Here is a 23,236-nt window from a genome sequence, read left to right on the forward strand (position 1 = left end):
TTGAACTCTGCCCTATGCACTGAATTATTCGTTGAAAATATTTAACTTTATCATGCATTTAGTGACGGAATTATGCCCTGAAACTGAAAAAAAACTTTTTGCGGGACCTGAGATTATACGCAAGAGGCGTTGTTTAATCTCTCTCTGTCTGTTCTGCACCTCGTACACTCGAATGGCTGGTACGCAGAAAACAAATATATTCTCGTCCGCAGCATTCGTAGCGTTAGCTGTCGAAAACGTGAGTAGTTACAAGTTTGTGGAGCAATAGGAGAAAATGAAAATTATTGATTTGTGTTAACGATACCACTAAGCGATCGGGTAAAAATAAATATATTACAAAAAGGAATGGGGGTTCCAAGTACAGACAGTATAGATATATACGTGGACATGTTCGGAAGGCACATTACGAGTGACCACGTGTTTTAAAAGTACAAGCATCACGAACTCAGACACTAATCATGATTACAAAAGGCACTGAGAATGTAAGTCGCTATTAAGAAAGAATACGGGAAGCAAGAACATCCACGTGGTGCCAAAGGCACGTCGTATTGCCAACTGGTCGTCATACAGGTTTATATGTGAACGCGTGACCCATGGAAATCCACGAATCGAAATTCCATGTCTAGAATACGCCTAGAATGTGGTTTTAATTTTGAGTGATACTTGACACATGGAGCATGTGTTCTCTCAGACAAAGATTTCTACCTACGTTTCATGTAACGGAAGTTGAGGTCACATTCCCTGACCAACTTTACCAACGGAAAACAAATGCAGCACACGTTTGGTCTGGATCCTAAGGATTTCCTGCTTGAAGTACATCGAAAGTGTCGGGTATCTTTGCTTCAACAAATATTTCATCAGCTGGTAGCTGATGTTTTATCAGCAGATTGATGAAAGTTAGAATGATAAAAGTTTTTTTTAATAGTATATACAGCCAAGTCAGCCAACAATCGTACTGACAAAATATACTACATTCTTATGAACCGTAACACTTCAGCGCCTCATTCACATCTGTACAACAGAAACCACCCTACAAACCATGATGGAGAGTAGACAGGTACCAGTATCTACCTCTCTATCCTCCGCCCTTTCCCAGCTCCACTCGCGGAAGGAACAGGAAGATAGGCTACAGGTAATGCTCTGTACGGGTACTAATTTCACTAACTCTAGCGTTGTGACCATGACGTGAAATATATGTTGGTGGAACTATAATGTTTGTAGACTCGTGTCGGCACGTTCGTGGTTCTTCCGGAGATGCACATCGTCTTTCTTGTTACGTATCCCACCCGAATTCGTTTAGTATCTCTGTGACAGAGGGTGTCTGAACGAAAATGTGGCAGCCGGCCGCGGTGGCCGAGCGGTTCTAGGCGCTTTAGTCCGGAACCGCGCGACTCCTTCCGACGCAGGTTCGAATCCTGCCTTGGGCATGGATGTGTGTAATGTCCTTAGGTTACTTAGGTTTAAGTAGTTCTAAGTTCTATGGGACTGATGACCTCAGATGTTAAGTCCCATACTGCTCAGAACCTTTTGAACCATTTGAAAGTGTGGCAAATCGTGCGCTCCCTTTTGAATCTTTGCTGTGTTTTCCAATAATCCAACATAGTAAGGGCACCAAACCGACGAACAGTATTCTCAACAGTTGGTCTAATGAGCTTTTTCCAAGCGACCTCTTTTTTTCCTAAGGGCTCAACACAATAAATCTGTGTCCACCACCTGCATGTCCCACGGTTGCACCCTACAAACAGTTATTTTGAACATTTGAATGTTGCTGACCTCTTCCAGCGACTGATCACCCATTAATGTAAGCGAGCAATATCGTCTATATTCGTCTACTTTATTTAGTTTTAGAGTCAGCTGGCCATCTTTGCACCTCATCATTTCGTAACAAAATTCTAACGATGTCATCACGTTGAACATGAGAGCGTCGTCCAAAAATAGTCTCAAAGGGTCTCAGATATTGCTCGCCAGGGTATTTACACACAATTCATCATGAACAGCTTGCGTTATCACACTGCACTGACGTACACTGGACGCTTCAGTTCTAACAATACCCCTCGTTACCAACGACACACTGAGTCCTATTTCCCTGTTTGCTAACAAGTCTTCAGTCCACTCGAGTACGGACGATGTTTCTTTGCTAGCTGTCCCTGAAGAACTGTATCGAAGGCTTTCTCGAATATAACGAAAGCGGTGTAAGCAGAAGCACCGCTTTCTAGTGCCTTATGGCTCTATTCGATGAACAGAGAAAGATTTGACATCATCAGCACCTGCATAAATTATGTTGATTGCGACGTAGAAGTCAGCACACGTGTCTAGAACACAATAACGAACATAAGGTTGTGACCTCCCCCTCACTTATCGACCTTAATGACAGTGAAAAATTAAACCACGTGCACCTAATGGAAATTTGGGAAAAGCAATCGTCACCGAAGTTAGTTTGTCGGTAAAGAGGGAGGAAAGGGTTACATCTTAATGAAAGGAAAAACGCAAATGAAATTGGTGGAAATTAATTTTGAGAAAAGGGTAAAATTAATAAAGAAAGTAAATGTGCGGTCGTTACGTTAACAATTAATTGGCGTTAATTAGATATTTGTGATTTGGGGAAAATTACGGTCGCCAGTCCTATGGACAACTACTATAATAACTGAAAATGAAAGATTAATGCACACATAATTAGCACCAAAGGCGTGGCAACTGAAGGTTAACAAGTGTAGTGTGAAAAACTGAATGTTTGTCAGAAGTAATAAATTTCGCTACACTCTGACTTAATTTAGGAAAAGAATTAATAAAATCGGAAAATTAAAAGTTAATTTAGTGACTGAAATTAATAGTGAACTTTGTTTCTGAAGCCCTACGAAATTCAACAAAATAAGGTTAGTCTTGGGCTACCTCAACAATCATTTCAAAAGCCACTTGAATCTAGGCAATTTAGAAATAAGAAATTTAACTTTGAACTTGAATTAAGTGATTCTGAACAATTAACAATAGTAAAATTTAGTACGTACCAAGCTAACCTGCAGTCATAGGTAAGCTAAAATATGGTAACAAAACTCGCACTCTTAATTCGTGCTTGTGCAATCTAAATAATGTAGCCAGCTATGAATACTTTAACTGAACTTTTAAGTTAAAGCAGTGAAATGGAATGATATTACTTTAATGCTGGCGTTTGAATTTCAACGACACTCGGGTTCATTCCGGAAAAGGAAGGGACCCTGCTTGGTAATGCAATTGGGACAATGAGCAACAAAGGTTCATGCTAAGTTGCTGTATTTTGGTAATGCAGTATATTGAAAAGCTGAGGTTTGCCGTACAGTTCTAAAACTTTACGTGCTTTCAGTCTTCCTTGTAGGTTGATTGAAGGTTTGAAGTCATCGATCGAGGAGGTGGCGACAATCGCTTATTGTCGACCGTTGCTGTTGCAGAAGCTGAACGTTGGCGCGACTTCTTGTCAACACGGTCACCAGGTGAAACGGGCTCTTGATGTGCACCAGCTAATGCTTCCCGTCCGCCACACCGTGTCAGAAACCATCATAGCAATTACATTCTGCCAAACCCCGAAAGCGCGGCAACTCGCGGGAGCGTCACACAACACACCTGCTCCACCGCCCTGCTCCAGCCAGACTCCCTCTGCCCGCGCTCCACTACCAAACACTTCTCCACACGACCTATCGGTGTAGTCGCTCGCTAGTATAGTTTTCCCTAGGCCAGACCCAGCGTAAAAATACAAATAATATTTACAAAACAAACCAATTATACATCGACATAAATCCATATATATATATATATATATATATATATATATATATATATATATATATATAAAACTAGTAAAACAATTACAATATATGAAGACATAGGAATGTCATATATTCAGGTAACAAAATAAGGAAAAAAATTTATAACACAGTAGATGCAAATAGGAGGATATGCATTTCCGGCGTTACACGTGCCCCACATTGTCTGAGGATGTTCATGTAACCTAAACAGACTCAGAAAAATGTCCCAAAACGGGAAAAAAACACCGGAAATTCATATGCTCAAAACATCAAGAAAATTTAGCATCAGGCTAATTAACCATAAAAGAATTCTTAGAGCATAATAATTGAGTGGAGACACTCCTAACCTTATTCCACTCAATCATCTTACACAAAAGAAAACAGGTTGATAACATATTAAAATTCATAGAAAACATAGAAAATAGTTCAGCTATTCTAAATCAGCAAAATTCCTAACAGTATCAATAAATGGAATACTATTTACAAAATTAACCAGAGTAAATGGTCATAAAAAGCAGGTATATCAAAATACGCAAATTAATAATTAATTACATAGAATACACGTTTTTATGTAACCTTTTCATAATTAATGTTCTCGTCGTGAGAGTCCACTTAATGCTAAACAAGAAAATAATATACAGCAGATCGAAAAAAAATTATTGACAGCAAAATTCTGTCACGTCAGCTGTCCGGGAAGAAAAACAACTTCGCCTTCCGTACCCGTAAGTACAAAGAATGCCGAGAGCGGCACAAGAGCCGACAGCGGCACCGCCTCGCCAGTATTGTTACGCCCGCCTGGGCGGTACGCTTGATCTCACCCGCCTGTGTAACGGCATTTCCAGAACGTGCGTTTCACTGAATTCTTTCAGAAAAACTCACTCCCGAGTAATCTCAAGGAGTCCATTAACACTATCACAGTGGATAACTCAACACTGTCCATCATCACACGTATGTACTAGCCTGAAACTTAAAATAGCGTCTAAGTACATCGGCAATGACTAGTAAACACATATTCATGAAATGTTACAGCTAGTTACAAAATCATATTTACATTCCTGTATGTACTGTGACTCAGCTGAAAAACTAGCAGCTTCGATTTTTCAATTGATTAATAATCAGTTACTCTTAAATCATTTAATCAAAATTAATTACTTATTAATTACAACTTCTTTAATGACCTCTTGGTCAGGCAAAAGCATGGCAACCTAGCAAATACTTAAATCTTACACTCTATATTTACATACTGTACAAATTGCCCATTCTGTGGTATTAATAAGTCCTATGTTGGTACAATTTCAAGTCTAAAATATTCCGTATACCTAATAGTTTTCCAGAGCTTGGATACTCTAAGCAATAAGCATTTGTGTGAGGTATACCAATGACTTTATACGGTCCATTATAAACAAACTTAAATTTAGAGATTTCATTGTCTATCTCGCTCTATTTCTCATTAGCTTTTACAAGTACTAAGTCTCCGATTGCAAACTTAGCAAAACGCGCTTTAGCGTCATGACGACGTCTGTAAGCATCGGCTTTTAGCTTCATTATTTCTCGCAAACGATCTTTTTCCACACCAGTACTAATGTCAATCCGTGGAGGGAATTTGACTATCTGTTCCACTAAACTTTTACTTCTGTCAACTAACAGGATTTCCTCTGGAGAAAATCCCGTAGACTCATGTCTCAAGGTGTTCATAATTCTCTCAAATTCTGCTACATATTTGCCCCATGCCCTATGGTTGTGACGGCAATAGGTACGGCAAAGTCGGCCTAGCTCGCGCATATACCTCACAGCGGGATTTCCAGCCGGACAGTAAGCTGAAATATGGATCACTTCGACCCCATTACTTGCCATGCCTTCATTCCACAACTTAGAAGTAAATTGTGCCCCATTGTCTGCTAGAATCGCCTTGGGCTTACCGATATGAAAAAAGTAATCGTTCACAAGCTTGCTGTAGACCGCTTTGGCTGTAGCTTTCCTAATCGGGTATAGTTTGATGAACTTGGATAAAGCTTCTAGCACTACTAAAATATAGGCAAAGTTTCCTGATGACTTGGGCAAAGGTCCGTACAAGTCCACGCACAGTACTTCAAAGGTGTCGTTAGGCCTTATACTTTGCATAGGACCACGACTCGTACAGTTGGTAACCTTCACCTTCTGACATAAATCGCAAGTTTTCACTCTGTCAATAATTCGTTCTAACATGTTGTTAAAATGCACTACTTCACTCAGCTTTTCCGTACATTTCTTTGGTCCACAGTGACCATACGCCAAATGGTAATAGTCTATTACTTCCGTGACGTATTTGGTGGGCCAGCATACCCGCCAAATATTACTATCTTCACCCTTACGTATGTACAAGATATGATCGTATATCTTGTAATACTTCCTTAATTTCTCTCATTCTGGACTCCTTTCGTCATATCGGGTTTTCACCATATTTAAACAACTGTCCTCGTTCTGATGACGACGTAGATTATTGCAGATGTTCACTATTAATTTATGTCCCTCAACTTCTTTAAAATACAGAAGTTGACCACTCCATTTGACTCATCTTTCAATACATCTTGATTAGACTCGGGCATCCGCGAAAGCGCATCCGCTACGCAATTGTCGGTCCCTTTTACGTAACAGATGTCATAGTTGAATTGCTGTAAATACAGAGACCACCCAGTCAGTCTTTCGTGAAGTAGTTTACAATCCTTCAGATAAGTGAGCGCCTTATGGTCCGTATGAATAATCACCTTACGGTCCCATAGGTAACCCTTGAACTTCTTGAATCCCCACACGATAGCGAGACACTCTTTCTCAGAAATCGTGTAGTTTCGCTCACTTTTTGATAAAGTTCGACTCGCGAACGCAATCGTCCGGTGTTCCTTATCCTCTCTTTTACCAACTTCATGGACCAGTTCTACCCCCACTCCGTAATTCGACGAATCCATTCCCACATGGAAGGGTAGCGATAAACCAGGATGACATAGTATGTTAGATCTTAACAACTCGTCTTTTAATCTCTCGAAAGCGGCCTGACACCCGTCAGTTCACACAAACGGAACATTTTTGCGTAAGAGGTTATTCAAATTTCCATTATTAAACACTTGTCCTTTTACAAATTTTCGGTAAAATCCTGTGAGCCCTAGAAAACTTTTTAACTTGTGTGGAGGACAATTCCTTATTGCCTCTAGTTTCTCTGGGTCTTTCGTAATACCAGCATTGGTAATAACATGCCCTAAAAATTTCGGTTCCTGCTTCACAAATTCACATTTCTTTAGCTTTAGAGTCATTCCACCACGGCGCAATGCTCTAAAAACTTCACCTAACAGGTCACAATGGTCATGCCAAGTGGCATTGGCCAACAATAAGTCGTCAACATATACAGTTAATCTTGAACTCAAAGCCGGCCCTAGCACTTCATCTAGGGCCCTGATGAATACGGACACAGATATATTAAGTCCAAACGGCAGTACTCTATACTGATAACACCTGCCCGCAAACAAGAAGACGGTGTATGGCCTAGATTCTTCTTCAAGTTCTATTTGCCAGTAACTAGCCGTCAGATCGTGGCTAGTCATGAACTTAACATCATGAAAACGTTGCAAAATCTCCTCTATACTCTCTGATCTGTCTGTTTCGCGTCGAACGACCCTATTCAACGTCGTGCGTCAATCACAATATGCACACTACCATCCCGTTTTGCTACAATGACCAAACCGTTATTGTATGGACTCGTACTTCTTTCAATCACTCCTCATTCGATCATCTTATCTATCTCCCGTTGCACTGCTTACTTTTTGGACAGCGGTATAGCATACGGTCTCACGAAGAATGGTTCGTGAGGAATTACATACAGCTTGCATTTATATCCTTCCGCAAGTCCCGGTTTGTCTGAATGGTTCAAATGGCTCTGAGCACTATGGGACTTAACATCTATGGTCATCAGTCCCCTAGAACTTAGAACTACTTAAACCTAACTAACCTAAGGACAGCACACAACACCCAGCCATCACGAGGCAGAGAAAATCCCTGACCCCGCCGGGAATCGAACCCGGGAACCCGGGCGTGGGAAGCGAGAACGCTACCGCACGACCACGAGATGCGGGCGGTTTGTCTGAAAACACACTCTTATTCCTCATTACTACTTCATGCAGGCCTCGTCTTCGTTCGTGTGTTAAGTTTCACACGCCGTCTACAATACTTTCCAATTCACTTTCTACACTATTGTCAATGCCGAGATTCCTCACGTTACGGTACTTCAAATTCATACCTACTCAATGGCATCCGGCCAGTTAACAATGTGTATAGGCTGGTATTGCCTGTGCACACCATCTCCTGCCTCGTCAAAACTGACTACTAGTGTTTTATCTTGTGACGTACGTGTCAAAGTTTTGCTTTCGCAATTAATCACTGCACGGTACTTCAAAAGCCAATCTAACCCGATAATTACTTCCGTAGCTAAGTCTGGCACGACGACAAACTCTCGTTCAAATCGTGCCCCACATATCTCGCAGTTGACAAAAATCTGTTTTGTGACCGGTTTACTGGCCTTCCCAGTAGCACCGATAATTTTCACTCCTGTTACTGGCATAACTACGATGCCGGGTCTGTCTTTCAGTAACTCAAATATTTTCCCAGATACAGCACTCAATTCTGCACCGTTTTTAGGGAAGCAGCCTACTCACGCCGTAGTAAATTCACATCAGTCTTTCCATTGTGTGCCAGCCAGTCCGCTATAACTAGCTCTGATGTCATAAATGTTGCACAATACTTTAAAAATCAAGTAAATAACCTAAAATGTTTCTAGCATGTCAGGAGTAATACTAAATTAATATGTGTTGAATATCAGTTCGATAACTTTAACCATTTTCGAAATATGGATGTTTTCTGTAAAAATCATTGGCGCAACAGAAAAGAGCTAGAGACTTAAAAATTTATATTTAGATTCCTTTTTCTTAATTATTTAATAGAAACAGTCTTCTGAATCTCACAAAAAAGATTTTAGTTGAAATTTATGATTTTCTGGTTTTTGTCTTAAAAATTAAGGAAGCAAGATAGATTAAGTAGGCTAATAAATAAGGCTAGGATGTTTAAATTTAAGTAGAAGGGAGATCCGCTATAATCATGAAGATGTGAGAAGTTTCAACTCAATAACTGTAAAACTATAGCGATAGCGTATCTCCAAAGGGCAGGTTCAGAGCTCGTCTACTGCGTATAGTGTAATTAAATTAATTCTCTCACCCAAAATATTTTACTTAGCCACGTCAGACATTTATTATGATTACTTACATGTGTGTTGAATGCACATTTCAACTGAGAGCTTCATCGGCCATCAGCAAAGGAAGCGATGATTTATTCAATAACATAAAGTGGTGCATTACTGGCCCAGCGGCTAGTTGGGAGAGCCGATATGATCAGGCGTTCCCTTAGCCGTCCGCACCGCGGCTTTATATATAAGAACGCTGCGCGAGGAAGCAAAGCCCCAGTTCTTTCCAGACGCTGAATAGCACACCACCTGTGTCGGGAGTCGCGTCGCGTTGGTATCATTGCTATAAACAGCCTCGGATGCCGTATTAAGTTACTCGGGATACGCGTAACCATGAAATCATTTCGAGTGAAGTGTTAATTCTGGGTTGACTTTAATTATCTATCTTCAGTTTGCGTATGTCGTATTTTCACGTGCCGCCGCGGGCCAGACATTCTACCATTATTTAGCATGGCGTTTGATGAACATTATCATCAAATTATGGCGAGCATTCATTTAAATATTTAATTTGGACAGTTGTAGTGGCATCAGCGCATTAGACTCTGAACTGCTCTGTTAGTTAGACTGTGTGGATTCTTTTTTTTTTTTTTCATCTGTAACTTTCAAAATATAGAGAAAGTTTTTTTTTTCACGATCGTTTTTGATTATATATCCCAGACAATCTCCTAATTCCTCAGAGCTATAAGCTGTAGCTAAAAGTGTATTTCTCAGATGAAGTGGGCACTAGGAATTCTAATTACAGGCTTCACGTTTTGCTAATCACTTTCTGGTTGCCAATATTGTAGTTAGAGAGACAGTGTTGAGAACGGCAAACAACAGCATAAATAATAGTAAATGGTTTTACATTCTACAAACCAAACATTTTATATAACAACATTATTCCTACCAGCCGCCCCACACATTGTCAATCAACACGTTTAGTTGTAGGCCATGCATATTAACAAACACTACTATCTGTCTACACTTATCCTCGACTGTTTCTTTATTTTCCCACAATAAATCCTCGTCTATTTCCAGGTCATTCCAGAAAAAACAATCCGGATTTGATCCTAAATCCGGCTTATCTGCCGGCTTTTTCAGCCTCTGTTCACATACAGTTTTAATTTCAACACGTTTCTCCTGAGGCTTAGTCTGTAGCTTCGCCTCCAATACCAAAACCTTTTCCTGTAACTCGTCAACTAGTGAGTGTTGCTTTGTTATCAATTCACTAATTGTCACCTTCGTTGATTCCTCTTTGGTCGGATTGATCTCGTCTGCCAATCTACCTGGAGGAATGTACCGAGTAGTATTTGCAATTACTTCCTCTGGATCTGCGCAACCCACACTGCTACCGTCCGACCGTATAACGTCATCTCTAACCTCACACACGCTGTAGTCTACGTGCTTTTCTACCAATCGTGTCCGGCTATCACTAAAATTTTCGTAATCTTTCTCCTTAATACTCTCGCAATGTTTAAACTGGAGTTTTGCGTCGGATGGGTCGGCTACTTCTACCACTATAACTTTCGGTAAGGTCTTCCGGTTAGGGCCAGAACTTTCCGTTACTACTTCAACATCCAACTCCTGCGGGACGAAACACGACGAATCTTCCTCGTGCTCCCCATTAACATCAACTATTTCTGGTAAAGTCTGCCAGTTAGGGCCAGAACTTTCTATCACTTCACTTACACTACCTTCCCGCGGGACGAGACGCAGCAAATCCTGCCCGCGCTCCCCATAAACACTTCTCCCGTACAGGCCCCTATAATCTCTTAGTTCGTCGTATAATCGACCGAACTGCCTTAACCAGACCTCATCCCTCTCTGCATCCCCTCGCTCGATGACGGACCTGTTATCCGACATCTGATCTTCTCTCAGCAATTGCGAATCATTCTTAAACTCAACCTCCAGTTCCGCTGTGGGTGTTACAGCTGCCACTTTATAATCGATTTCCGGAACACTACTTAAATTGTTCTCACTGACAGTGAATGTATTTTCTACTGCCGTGTCTACAGCAGATCTACTACTTGTGGGCGCACTCCTTTCTCCTAACATTGTCACACTCTCCCGCCGTTGATTATTCCACACGGAATTTTCATAACGACGACACCTCTGTTTTCTCCTGTTATTGGGCCGCCAAAATTTCTCCACACCCGGTCGGCCCCTCACCGGCGCGGCTAATGGTTTCCCTGCCTCGTCCCAGCAGATCCGCTCCCCGGATGCTGCTGAGGCGGCTGATCACACCCTCTGGCGTTATTATTATTCTGCGAAGCCAGTATCACCTTAGTATGATAATGGTTTCCGTCACTCCTGTTATTATTTGCATTGTACCGATTGTTATTACGGCCCGAACCATTATTGTTATTGCTGCCAAGATTGCGGTATGCATTATTCCCATAGTTATCGTTGTTGTGGTTGTTGTGGTTCCCATTGTTGTTACCACGGCCTCTACCACTGTCGCGGTTATTGCGCCAATTGTCCTCATCCTCAACTCTTTCCAGAAAATCTTTGATTGTCTTGTAATTGCTTCCTACGTAGCGTTTGTATCATCTGGAAGCTTCTTGTAGAGTTCCCAGACTATTTCGGATTCCGTGCGGTGATCACGCAAATATTCCAACTTGAGGATCCAGCCCTCACCAAACTCCTTCATCGAGCCGCGCGAATTCGCATCGAAAGGCCTCGATACGACAAATTCGCGCCAGACGCTTTGTTGTTTTTGCTCTGACCAGTATTCAGCCAGAAACAAATTTTTAAACTCGACGAAACTCAGGTTCGTTATGTTGAGGTTTAAGCCCCAACGCTTGGCATCACCAGCCAACACTTCAATAACCGCATTAATTTTTCTCTCAATAGTCCATGATCTGGGTAAAATTCTTTCACAATTTTTAATGAAATTCGTCGCGTGTATACCGCCTTTTTTCAAGGGGTCGAACCGCTCCTCTTTCATCAAAAATTCTGAACCATGTGCACAGATTGGCACATAGCTCTGTTTTTCATCAAGTTTCTTTTCTAATTCCGACACTCTCGTAATTACTTGGCAAGTGGTTGTCGCAAGCGTTTCCACTTCCCTCTTTTTCTCTTCGCACGTATTAGTCTGCTTCCTCACTTTAGTATCTACTTCGGACACTAAAGCCTTTAAAGTTTGCACCTTCTGTTGATCCTCTTTCTTCACTAATTGAATTTGTTCCGTCACCTTATTCTCGATGATCGGAGCAACTGCTTCTCCTACACTTTTCTCGATTATGCTAATTTCGGAATCAAGACGAGTATTTATGCTCGCAATTTCCGCCTGAACGCCTATCATTTCCTGTTTAAGATTACCGGTTTTAATATTAATTACAACAATATCTTCTTTGATTTTATCAACTTTTGTGTTAACAACTCCAACATTGTTGTTAACAACATTAATAGCTTTGTTCTGATTGTCTAGTTTCCTGTCAATTTTTTTCAGACTGAGCTTCTTGCTTGGCAGACTGCGCTTTAATTTCTGCCGATTGACTCTTGATTTCGTTAATAAATCAGTTAAATTCCTGGAAACCATCGGTTTTACTTCCGTAGCGGCTTCCTCTTTAATTGTCCCCCCGCATTCGTCATCAAGGTATTCAGATTTGATTTTCACTTCCGATTCCGAAACAATTTCTAAAGTTTTGAATTCCATTTCTACTCTTTGTTGCGTTTCGGCGGTCGCGTCTTTCATGCTAGGCGCCTGCCCCTGACAATGGGTTCCGCGGTGCGCGTTTCCCACTATTCGACCGATTGTTCCGTATCCAAGTCTACCAAATTCTGGTAATTGTTGCCTTCACTCACTTTACAAATTTTCAATATAAATGCCAAATCTCAAATATTATTAGGATTCCTCCCACTACTTATTCTCCCTGACGTAACGACCTGTTCGTAACGAGTACTTTGTTACGAGATTTGCACAATGCAAAATTCGTGTCCAGAACAACCTCAAATCCGAAGATTGTCCTGTCACCAGGTCGCCACGTGTAACCTCCCCCTCACTTATCGACCTTAATGACAGTGAAAAATTAAACCGCATGTACCTAATGGAAATTTAGGAAAAGCAATCGTCACCGAAGTTAGTTTGTCGGTAAAGAGGGAGGAAAGGATTACATCTTAATGAAAGGAAAAACGCAAATGAAATTGGTGGAAATTAATTTTGAGAAAAGGGTAAAATTAATAAAGACACTAAATGTACGGACGTTACGTTAACAATTAATTGGCGTTAATTAGATATTTGTGATTTGGGGAAAATTACGGTCGCCAGTCCTATGGACAACTACTATAATAACTGAAAATGAAAGATTAATGCACACATAATTAGCACTAAAGGCGTGGCAACTGAAGGTTGACACATGTAGTGTGAAAAACTGAATGTTTGTCAGAAGTAATAAATTTCGCTACACTCTGACTTAATTTAGCAAAAGAATTAATAAAACTGGAAAACTGAAAGTTAATTTAGTGACTGAAATTAATAGTGGACTTTGTTTCTGAAGCACTTCGAAATTCAATAAAATAAGGTTAGTCTTGGTCTACCTCAACAATCATTTCAAAAGCTACTTGAATCTACGCAATTTAGAAATAAGAGATTTTACTTTGAACTTGAATTAAATGAGTCTGAACAATTAACAATAGTAAAATTTAGTATGCACCAAGCTGAGCTGCAGTCACAGGTAAGCTAAAATATGGTAACAAGACTCGCACTCTTAATTCGTGCTTGTGCAATCTAAATATTGTAGCCAGCTATGAATACTTAAACTGGACTTTTAAATTAAAGCAGTGAAATGGAATGATATTACTTTAATGCTGGCGTTTGAATTTCAACGACACTTGGGTTCATTCCGGAAAAGGAAGGGACCCTGCTTGGTAATGCAATTGGGACAATGAGCAACTAAGGTTCATGCTAAGTTGCTGTATTTTGGTAATGGAGTAGTTTGAAAAGCTGAGGTCTGCCATACAGTTCTAAAACTTTACGTGCTTTCAGTCTTCCTTGTTGGCTGATTGAAGATTTGAAGTCATCGATCGAGGAGGTGGCGACAATCACTTATTGTCGACCGTCGCTGTTGCAGAAGCTGAACGTTGGCGCGCCTTCTTCTCGACACGGTCACCAGGCGAAACGGGCTCTTGATGTGCACCAGCTAATGCTTCCAGTCCGCGACACCGTGTCAGAAACCATTATAACAATTACATTCTACCAAACCCTGAAAGCGCGGCAACTCGCGGGAGCATCACACAACACACCTGCTCCATCGCCCTACTCCAGCCAGACTCCCTCTGCCCGCGCACCATGCGGCAGAGTTAACACTACCAGAGATCCTAAACACACTGGTTCTCCACATGACCTATCGATGTAGGCGTTCGATAGCATAGTTTTCCCTAGGCCAGACCCAGCGTAAAAATACAAACAATATTTACAAAACAAACCAATTATACATCGATATATATATATATATATATATATATATATATATATATATATATATATATATAACTAGTAAAACAATTACAATATATGAAGACACGGAAATGTCATATGCTCAGGTAACAAAGTAAGGAAAAAAATTTATAGTACAATAGATGGAAATAGAAGGATATGCATTTGCGGCGTTACAACGTTACGGCCAGCGCCCACCGTTGGATAGAATGCCGGCAGTTAGCGTTGGGAGTCCCACACGTTCTGCCATCCCAGCAGTCGTGAAGCCAACACCCTGGACATAGGAGAAGGTCATACCGAAATAACAATGAAACCATCACATCATAATGTTTTGGCTCACCGGTGTATGTTTCTTAATTCTCCAACAAACAGACGTCATTAAGTAATTAGATTATGGTTTTGCACCATGTATTAATCAGAAGTTAGAGAACTGTGTAACGAAAGTATCTAAGTGGGGTACAGACGAATGGGAAATCATTCTACTGGCAATACGTGCTCCAAACGGGAAATCCACAGACAGACGTAAGCTACTTACCAGAGGGTACATTGTAATGTCTTTTTGGGACGTCATCTTGGGTATTTATAAACTGCTTCAGCTGTATGTAGTCCTCTTGAATCACTAACGTTTCGTGACACTGTAAGCCACCTCTTCACGTGAACATCTGTTTAACAATAAATCCAGAGGGAGTAACAAACCCGAGATACACACTACTAAGGTAAATTATTTTAAAATTTTAAAGAATTTTTTAAAAAAAGTATTAAAAACATTTACATGGGAATATCAAAATGTTAGTACTAACGTAATTAAAACATTAGAGCGGAAAAGCTCGGAACGTTTTTACCTACATTTGTTGTCCGTCAAAATAAAACACCGCTAAAAGACAATATGTCATGGAGTAAAACAGCCGCATTCCAGTACAGTACATGGATCCTAAACAAATCATACCATAGTGATCTACTGATAAGGAGAAAATAAATGAGAACTATTAAGACCTAATTTTGGGCCATAGTGAAAAACCAAGAAGAGGTTGCCACAAAATGGAGGTATGTTCTACCTTGATCAAATCCGTCAAGCAGATAGTTATTGACGGAAAAGCAGAATCTAAAAACCGCACTTACCGCTTCTTAGATCTGAATATATGGCTTGTACTGCCACGAAATCAGTAGTCATCCAATGATAAAGTACTAAATACAGTTGAAGCTGTCTGTTAATACCCAAGATGACTACTCATAGCTGCGGTTGCCCCACCTACAAGGTTGTCTGGTAACTGGGAACAGGCGCCTCGGCAAAGGCAACGTTGGTCTGCTGTTCGCGTGCTGCTGTCGCGTGCGTGTATCGTTAGTGGTTGAAGTTTTTGTGAAACCACAACTGGGCGACGAAGTGTTGGACGTCCTCGCCTCATCACGGAACGTGGGTGTCAGAGGGTCACACAGGCTGTGAAACAGGACAGGCGTCGATCGATGGTAGATTTGACGACAGTTTACGATGCCGATGGAAGCTCAGGCGTTATGGATCGCACTGTTGCTGTACACTGTCAAACGTGGGACTCTGCAGGTGGTGATCCCTACATATTCGCATCTTGACCCAACGACATTGGCAATTACGATTCACGTGGGCGCGGGATGATGGAGATGGGACTATGGATCAGTAAGCCGGCCGATGTGGCCGAGCGGTTTTAGGCGCTTCAGTCCGGAACCGCACTGCTGCTACGGTCGCAGGTTCGAATCCTGCCTTGGGCATGGATGTGTGTGATGTCCTTAGGTTAGTTAGGTTTAAGTAGTTCTAAGTTCTAGGGGACTGATGATCTCAGATGTTAAGTCCCATAGTGCTCAGAGCCATTTGAACCATTTTGGATCAGTAAAAACGTGTTGCCTCGACGGATGAACCATCTTTCTGGTTACAACAGGTCGACGATCGTGTCTGGAAATAACGTCATCTTGGAAAACGGCTGCTAGAAACATTCGTCCGGCCATGGATGGAGGCCGACTGGGGGCTTCCGTGGGACCTGTGGTAGTGACAGAAGGCACCATGGCAGCTGTGTACCACGTGATCATTATTGTGAGTGTGAGATGCCGGTTGAGCTGTTTAGCATACCCCTAAGGTGCTTTAAGTCCGATCTCTGGTAATTAACAGTGAAGGGGAAGCTCCCCATGAGATCAAGCAAATTTAAGAAACAAAACAACGTCGGGAAATAGAAACATCTTAGCGAAGGAAAACTAGTTGGGGTAGCCCAAACAAGCATGAAACTATGAATGCCACACCAAACGTGATTATATTGAAGATTAGGCTCATCTACAGGGTGTTTCAAAAATGACCGGTATATTTGAAACGGTAATAAAAACTAAACGAGCAGCGATAGAAATACACCGTTTGTTGCAATATGCTTGGGACAACAGTACATTTTCAGGCAGACAAACTTTCGAAATTACAGTAGTTACAATTTTCAACAACAGATGGCGCTGCGGTCTGGGAAACTCTATAGTACGATATTTTCCACATATCCACCATGTGTAGCAATAATATGGCGTAGTCTCTGAATGAAATTACCCGAAACCTTTGACAACGTGTCTGGCGGAATGGCTTCACATGCAGATGAGATGTACTGCTTCAGCTGTTCAATTGTTTCTGGATTCTGGCGGTACACCTGGTCTTTCAAGTGTCCCCACAGAAAGAAGTCACAGGGGTTCATGTCTGGCGAATAGGGAGGCCAATCCACGCCGCCTCCTGTATGTTTCGGATAGCCCAAAGCAATCACACGATCATCGAAATATTCATTCAGGAAATTAAAGACGTCGGCCGTGCGATGTGACCGGGCACCATCTTGCATAAACCACGAGGTGTTCACAGTGTCGTCTAAGGCAGTTTGTACCGCCACAAATTCACGAAGAATGTCCAGATAGCGTGATGCAGTAATCGTTTCGGATCTGAAAAATGGGCCAATGATTCCTTTGGAAGAAATGGCGGCCCAGACCAGTACTTTTTGAGGATGCAGGGACGATGGGACTGCAACATGGGGCTTTTCGGTTCCCCATATGCGCCAGTTCTGTTTATTGACGAAGCCGTCCAGGTAAAAATAAGCTTCGTCAGTAAACCAAATGCTGCCCACATGCATATCGCCGTCATCAATCCTGTGCACTATATCGTTAGCGAATGTCTCTCGTGCAGCAATGGTAGCGGCGCTGAGGGGTTGCCGCGTTTGAATTTTGTATGGATAGAGGTGTAAACTCTGGCGCATGAGACGATACGTGGACGTTGGCGTCATTTGGACCGCAGCTGCAACACAGCGAACGGAAACCCGAGGCCGCTGTTGGATCACCTGCTGCACTAGCTGCGCGTTGCCCTCTGTGGTTGCCGTACGCGGTCGCCCTACCTTTCCAGCACGTTCATCCGTCACGTTCCCAGTCCGTTGAAATTTTTCAAACAGATCCTTTATTGTATCGCTTTTCGGTCCTTTGGTTACATTAAACCTCCGTTGAAAACTTCGTCTTGTTGCAACAACACTGTGTTCTAGGCGGTGGAATTCCAACACCAGAAAACTCCTCTGTTCTAAGGAATAAACCATGTTGTCTACAGCACACTTGCACGTTGTGAACAGCACACGCTTACAGCAGAAAGACGACGTACAGAATGGCGCACCCACAGACTGCGTTGTCTCCTATATCTTTCACATCACTTGCAGCACCATCTGTTGTTGAAAATTGTAACTACTGTAATTTCGAAAGTTTGTCCGCCTGAAAATGTACTGTTGTCCCAAGCATATTGCAACAAACGGTGTATTTCTATCGCTGCTCGTGTAGTTTTTATTGCCGGTCATTTTTGAAACACCCTGTATCTACCATTGAGCACCAGTAGACTCGCCAAAGTGCATGATGGAAGCATCGACTGGCTGCGAACGTTGAAACTCTGCAATTAAAACGTGGTGAAAGTTACCTAGCCTCGCATTCCCTTCAATTCAGTGATTGCATCGCCGACACATTGTTATCACTCTTATAAGCGTGTAGCTGGAAGACAGACGCAGTAACAGCGGGAAATTCTGAGAGCAGCTCTGCCTCTGTTCTAAAACGGGATATCCTTTTGTACCAAAACAGGTATCGTCTCCTTGGTCGTCTGGTTGCAAGTCTCTACTCTTCCGCCCACAGGCAGCAAGCGTTTATTCTGATGATATCCATGTCCAGCCGGAACATATCGTCATCTTGACACAATATTTCGACAGTCCACTTGGCAGCCATCTTTAGGCGAGTAAGCCGTCGCACTATCTCGACGGAACTACAAGCGGAGCCACAAGCGTTTATTCTTCTCTCGTTTGTCTACAAGTTCTCTCCAACTTAAACTCTCTGTGGCTGTTTCTGCGACTGTAGGGATCTCTCTGGACAGTTGCAGCAGGTATTGCCAGTTCTGTCTAATAACAACTTCGTAAATAAGTTAAACTCCTATCAGTGATTTTGTCACGATTAACCAATGATGACCCGGTGGGGAAGGAATTCAGAAACTCTCTGCTACTCCATAACAGGCTTCTAACCCAGGCGTATCGAACGGCGTTCGCGTATGTAGAAGAGCACGCGTTCTACGAAAATAGTTAATGTGAGCTCATCAGATGCCTCACTGCAACGATTTTAAACTGTCTAAATTACTTCATGCTGAGACCATAGACTAATGGCAGATTCCACTATTCTTTCATTCTGCCATTTGCACCTGGCTACACACATAGAAGAAGTAATTAGCTGAAATGTCTCTGGTAGTATTGAAAATTTTTTGCAGTTATGATGCAACGTCAAAGGGCTGCCCTACACCGATGATGAGACTGTGTACACCACATTATGTAATATGTTGCATGACAGTTTGAGGATAAGCTGCCACATAACACCACCTTCTTGTTGTGTATAAAATGGATGCCGATGAAACGTTCTAAGATTTAACTGTAGCACAACTTAATCAAGGACATTTTAACTGGTGTCTGGGTACTATTTTCGTTTTTTGTGTCTCTTTGCCTGACGTGTAACCTGATGTCAAGGTAAATATGAAAACACACAATCATACTTATGGGCAGGCCTCCTCACACTCACTCATACGTACTGATGAAAACGTGTATTTATTTGGAACATATTTAAACTCTGTGTTGGCTGTAAACAGAACTCTACTCTTGCCAGCAGCCAGTGAAGTCAAGCATTTCGAGTTCAGACCTTGCCAGCATCCAGTGTTTGCAAGCGATGCGTATCGGTTATATATTAGAAAACTTTTTGTCTCTTGTGGTACGCCGGCTGCGGTGGCCAAACAGTTCTAGGCACTTCAGTCTGGAACTGCGTGACAGCTACGGTCGCAGGTTGGAATCCTGCCTCGGGCATGGATGTGTGTGATGTCCTTAGGTTAGTTAGGTTTAAGTAGTTCTAAATTCTAGGGGACTGATGGCCTTAGAAGTTAAGTCCCATAGTGCTCAGAGCCCTTTGAACCATTTTTTTTTTTGTCTTGTGGTACAGTGGGCTCAGCAGCAGTATAAGGTGTGGAGTGGAAGTGGGTGTGGGTTATGGGGGAACAGAAATGCTCTAGTAGTCACACACTTTCATTAATAAAGCATTTTCTATTGGGTCACAATATCCAAATGTGAAGTAAGGCAAGATCAAAAAGTTGAAAATAAAAATCAGCACCTTATAAAAAAACTCTCACGAAATCATAAAATACTCATAAAAACTTCGATTACAAGATAAATCAGTCTCATCTAAAAGCCATAAATTCAACTAAATACCTAGGTATTACAATTACGAATAACTTAAATTGGAAGGAACATATAGAAAATGTTGTGGGGAAGGCTAACCAAAGAGTACGTTTCATTGACAGGACACTTAGAAAATGTAACAGACCTACTAACGAGGCTGCCTACTCTAAGCTTGTCCGTCCTGTTTTAGAATACTGCTGCGCGGTGTGGGATCCTTACCAGATAGGACTGACGGAATACATCGAAGAAGTTCAAAGAAAGGCAGCACGTTTTGTATTATCGCGAAATATGGGAGAGAGTGTCACAGAAATGATACAGGATTTGGGCTGGAAATCATTAAATGAAAGACGTTTTTCGTTGCGACGGAATTTTCTCACGAAATTCCAATCACGAACTTTCTCCTCCGAATACGAAAATATTTTGTTGACACCGACTTACATAGGGAGGAACGATCACCACGATAAAATAAAGAAAATCAGAGCTCGTACGGGAAGATATAGTTGTTCATTCTTTCCACGCGCTATACGAGATTGGAATAATAGAGAATTGTGAAGGTGGTTCGATGAACCCTCTGCCAGGCACTTGAATGTGATTTGCTATCTATGTAGATGTAGAAAATAACCATGAAAACATTAACTGCTTCCGTTTTCATTAAACTTTCAATCAAGTGGGCAAGGTCTTCAGTGACTAAACAAACTGTATGTCTACCTACCATCTAATCATTTGTTGAATTGCATTCATCTGTAGAATAACATTCATCACAAAAACATTCATAAAAAGACTGAGCTCTAGCTTTCTCTTCTCGAAATCTTCAAAAATAAAGACAAAAATCCAACGAAGGTGGCATGTTCGGTAACTTGAACAGGATAGCACACTCATGAATCTCCAGGTGGCACAGTCAGGCTGTTCACTGTGGAAACACACAAATACAGGGCCATCAATATGAGAGTTTCACTGTAGGACTACAGCATGCAGAGAATACAGCAGAAGGCCCAGTCACTGCCAGTGCACTCCAAGAGTGGACTTCCAGGGCATCAGGACAACATTGGCCAGACAAATCTTCCATGTAGTCGGTGCCACTATCTGCTAGCTAACGTCCTCCTCAGCCACCAGCAGCCAGCGTGTTCTTCGGCTGTTGCCTCCAAATGTCCACACATTCAGTTCCTCCCAGCCAGGCTGGCCACAGCTGCTGCTGTCGTTCAGCTTGTCGACACCGCAGGCGCTATAGTGGTGTGCATACACGAAGGCGACGGCGTGATGTGTTTTGCGCAGAGAGAGAGACAGAGAATACTCTGTGGCGGCGCCGGTGTGCTCTGTCTCTGTCTGATGGCCTACACTGCAGCTGTTGCCTACCCTGGTGACTCGCAACGCAGGGGTGAGAACTACATCTGGCCATTACTTACGCTTCTGACTCTGCGTAGCAGAATTTATGTGCTCGGAAAACTATCGCATCCGCTTCTTGACATAATACTTGTCGTGCTTGCCTCATGCCTTAGGGGTTGCGAAGCAACTCAAATCGCTTGATACGGGCAAGTCTTCAGGTCCAGATTGTATGCCGATTAGGTTCCTTTCAGATTACGCTGGTACAATAGCTCCCTACTTAGCAATCGTATACAACCGCTCGCTCACCGATAGATCTGTACCTACAGATTAGAAAATTGAGCAGGTCGCACCAGTGTTTAAGAAGGGTAGTAGGAGTAATCCATCGAACTACAGACCTATATCATTGACGTTGGTTTGCAGTAGGGTTTTGGAGCATATACTGTATTCAAACATTATGTATCACCTCGAAGGGAACGATCTATTGATATGTAATCAGCATGGTTTCAGAAAACATCGTTTTTGTGCATCGCAGCTATCTCTTTATTCGCACGAAGTAATGGCCGCTATCGACAGGGAATCTCAAGTTGATTCCGTATTTATAGATTTCCGGAAAGTTTTTGACACCGTTCCTCACAAGCGACTTCTAATCGAGCTGCGGGCCTATGGGGTATCGTGTCAGTTGTGCGACTGGATTCGTGTTTTCCTGTCAGGAAGGTCGCAGTTCGTAGTAATAGACGGCAAATAATCGAGTAAAACTGAAGTGATATCAGGTGTTCCCCAGGGAAGCGTCCTGGGACCTCTGCTGTTCCTGATCTATATAAATGACCTGGGTGACAATCTGAGCAGTTCTCTTAGATTGTTCGCAGATGGTGCTGTAGTTTACCGTCTAGGAAGGTCATCCGAAGACCAGTATCAGTTGCAAAGCGATTTAGAAAAGATTGCTGTATGGTGTGACAGATGGCAGTTGACGCTAAATAACGAAAAGTGTGAGGTGATCCACATGAGTTCCAAAAGAAATCCGTTGGAATTCGATTACTCGATAAATAGTACAATTCTCAAGGCTGTCAATTCAACTAAGTACCTGGGTGTTAAAATTACGAACAACTTCAGTTGGAAAGACCAGATAGATAATATTGTGGGGTAGGCGAGCCAAAGGTTTCGTTTCTTTGGCAGGACACTTAGAAGATACAACAAGTCCACTAAGGAGACAGCTTACACTACACTCGTTCGTCCTCTGTTAGAATATTGCTGCGCGGTGTGGGATCCTTACCAGGTGGGATTGACGGAGGAAATCGAAAGAGTGCAAAAAAGGGCAGCTCGTTTTGTGTTATCACGTAATAGGGGAGAGAGTGTGGCAGATATGATACGCGAGTTGGGATGGAAGTGATTAAAGCAAAGATGTTTTTCGTCGCGGCGAAATCTATTTACGAAATTTCAGTCACCAACTTTCTCTTCCGAATGCGAAAATATTTTGTTGAGCCCAACCTACATAGGTAGGAATGATCATCAAAATAAAATAAGAGAAATCAGAGCTCGAACAGAAAGGTTTAGGTGTTCGTTTTTCCCGCGCGCTGTTCGGGAGTGGAATGGTAGAGAGATAGTATTATTGTGGTTCTATGAACCCTCTGCCAAGCACTTAAATGTGAATTGCAGAGGAGTCATGTAGATGTAGATGTAGATGTCACCCCTAATGAACAACATAGGGGCTACGTTACCACATCATTCATGAACTAACATGAAAATCAACGCT

Source organism: Schistocerca piceifrons, chromosome 1, assembly GCF_021461385.2.
Source record: "Schistocerca piceifrons isolate TAMUIC-IGC-003096 chromosome 1, iqSchPice1.1, whole genome shotgun sequence".
Lineage (NCBI taxonomy): Eukaryota > Metazoa > Arthropoda > Insecta > Orthoptera > Acrididae > Schistocerca > Schistocerca piceifrons.